Below are 3,262 nucleotides of genomic sequence, written 5' to 3'. Positions count from 1 at the left end.
TTTCCATGGAATATGTTTTGTGGTGCTGAAGTTTGAAAACGTCTTCCAGCAACTCTGTAGCCTTGGAAATTACAGCTGACCATTGAACAACAAGGGTTTGAGCTGCACAGGTCCACTTATACTCGGATTTTCTCAATAGTAAATAGTGCAGCCCAACCAGCTCCTTGAATGGCAGACATGGAGAGCTCACTATAAATTATAGGCAGCCTGTAGACTGCTTGGAGAGTAGCCCTCACCCCAGGTTGTTTGTTCAAGGGTCAACTGTAATCCTGTTCTGGGAATTCCCTTTCCATAATTTGAAATCATCAAGAGGGCACAGGTAACTATGTGATACTTGGATTCCCTGGGCATGAATGTGAAGAAACTTTCAAAATGAAGCTGAGTTCTATTTTTCACTGAAATTAGCACCTCACTTGCTCTTTTTGCTGAGCATAGAGACTTGCCTAGAAGAAATGGCCACCTAATTTCTCTTACGCACAAACAGGGGATAAAAATCAACACTGCGATAGAATAAATGCAGTAGAAATGCCTGACAATTAACAGAACAAAGACATGGAAGAATATAATATTTATAGTACCTTGCTCATTTTATGCATATGCATTTATGTGAAAAAATTAAATAGCTTACAAATCAAATCAGAAATAACCTGGTATATGTGATAATGGTAGACATTAAAATATCTGTAAAAAATAACTTTATCTGTATCTGTATATGCAGTACGTAAAAACATCTTAATCTAGACTACTTACCCTGTAGACAAGTTTCTTGAAAAGTTAAAAAATTTTTCTCTATAGAATTGTTTGATACTTTGATAAACTCACAAATAATTATTCTAAGTCTTAATATTCTCTAACTTCAATGTTCCACAACCCCTTATACTTCAAAAGTAAAATTCAGAAGAACATGCTTATAAATATATAAAGGAAAAAAATCCCAGGGATTATGCCTGGGGCCACAGTAAATATTGAATAAGATTATATTTAATAAACTTTTTTGTTAAAGATAGAGATTTATTCAGAGTTACATTTCCAGGTCTGAATATCTGCATTTTAACATCTCAACACTTTTCAAATAAAAACAATGAAAGAGTTAAACAGAGAAAGTTCCCCTAAGAAATTATATGTGGTATTAGCTCCACTGAAGAGCCTGTCAACCACCTGGAGACCAGCTCCATCTCTCTCAGCTGAGCAGCTTCTCAATTACACACAGAAAGTGGACCAAAGCATTAACCAGCCATCTGGGGAAGATGTTCTGTAAATAAGCTTAGGGCTCACCCAGCGGACCTCATCACCTGTGCAAAAACTCTTGAGAATTCAAAGGTAGGACTTCCTTGGAGTTAAAGGAAATAGGCAAAAAGCAGCATCTACAGCAAAGCTGCAACTAATTTCTACAGAACACATTTTCTGGAGCAAGGCTTTCCCAAACCTGGCTGATCAAAACCCCTATTTTCAGAGTCCAAACTCAGGCTTAGCCAGTCGGACATTCCAAAACTGGAGGCCAAACTAGAATTTTAGGAGCTGCAGACGCAGCCAGGATCCCTCTGAGGGAGGGCCCTGCAGGCATGAGTGAGGGCTCTGAGCCTGCCTCAGGTCCGAGTGAGCATCTCCAGCAGGTGACGGGATCGCTTGTCTGTGGGAAAGGAGCTGAGGGGCAGGAGGAGACACGGAGGCCAAGTAGAAGGCACAGAGGTGATGTGCACCAGAGTGATGACAACAGAAGAGAAACAAGGCCAGAATATATAGATAGACAGGTGACCCCTGAACAACACGTGACTGATTGGCGTGGGTCCACTTACATGTGTATTTTGTTCAAGAGGAAACACTTCAGAACCACATGCTCTGCAGAGAGAACCACGGCTGCAGTTGGAGGGCCGCCCGTAACTTATGGGGGGATGCTCCACTGCGGGGGTTCGGGGGCCCTGACCCCCGTGCTGTTCAAGGGGCAGCAGCATCTCTGAATCAACAGCTTTGGCAACAGATCAGCTACAGGAGGTGAAGAAAAGGCAGGAGACATGGGATCAGCTTTCCTTGGTGTGGATTCCACCTCTGCCGCTTACAGAACTGTGCGACTTAGCAAGCGACACTTTCTAAGTCTCAGTTTTCACACCAGGAAATGGAAATAGGGTTAAATACATAAATGTTTACATTAAAATTAATCAATTTAAGTGGTCCATGGTAAACACTAAGCACAGGGCTTAGCCCTTAGACTAAGTGCTGGCTGCTATTCATGGGTTTTGTTGTAAATGATGCTGCTGTAAGAACACCATTCGCTGAGACCTCCCTTGGGCCAGGCACTGTGAAAATAAAGACTTGTTTTGAAAGGGAAAAAAAGCTCCCCTGATGACAAATGTGTGCTCCCCAAGACCACTTTCACTTTCCCCCATAATGCCTGCAGACCTATTTATTTTTTTTGCAAAACAGAGAAGTGCTGAAGTATGGAAACAGTTTAGTTTGTTACCAGGATCCTCAAGGCCACAGATCATCTACAGTGTCTCATGGTATCAAGAACAAGAAATAAGCCCCAGTTTTCTGACTCTCCTCATTCCTAACACCGGGACTGAGGGAACAAAACACACCCACGTGGGTTCACTTAACCTGCATTTGCCTTGGACCTAATCACTCCCTCTCGCATTTTCTCACTCACACTAAAGAAACCATTGCCCACCTTTAGGTTTTCATTGCCTGTGTCCACAGTGAGTCTGAAATTCCTGCTTTGTCAAGATACCATTTTAAAGAATGCGCCTATAGCAGTTGTCAACTGAAATGACACAATACTGCTATCAGATCGGTGCCCGATAAATCAGGGGCAGCTTCTTAAATATCAAGTCAATATATCCTGTATGAGAGTAAATTTTTCTTACTAGATAGCAAACAAGACGTTATACTCCTCAGTATATATTGTACTTCTCCCAAGTACTATGAGAGTCAGCATAGGTAGACCACTGTCTTTCAGTTCCGTAACTGACACTTGGGAACAGGAGTGATGGATGCATCAATGGGGGCCCCTCAAAGACCCTCTGCCTCTTGTTGCATGAATCTCAGAGCCTGTGTTGCAAAGCATTAATCAAGATCAGCATTCTAAGTTGCATAATGCAGGATTTCTCCTGGGACCTTGCCCTGGCTTCCACTGCCATCTATTTTGATTCTGAAAATCACTTCATACTGCAGTAAACATTGGTTGCATTCATAATAGAAAACTGGAAAGGCCTTCTCCACTGCGTGTTGTGACCCTCCTCAGGACTCACCTGTCCTCCTTCTCCAC

The sequence above is a fragment of the Mesoplodon mirus genome (assembly GCF_964341445.2).
Source record: "Mesoplodon mirus genome assembly, chromosome: 2".
In the NCBI taxonomy this organism is placed as follows: Eukaryota; Metazoa; Chordata; class Mammalia; order Artiodactyla; family Ziphiidae; genus Mesoplodon; species Mesoplodon mirus.
The sequence above is the reverse complement of the archived record's forward strand: the minus strand, read 5'-3'. Positions refer to the sequence as shown.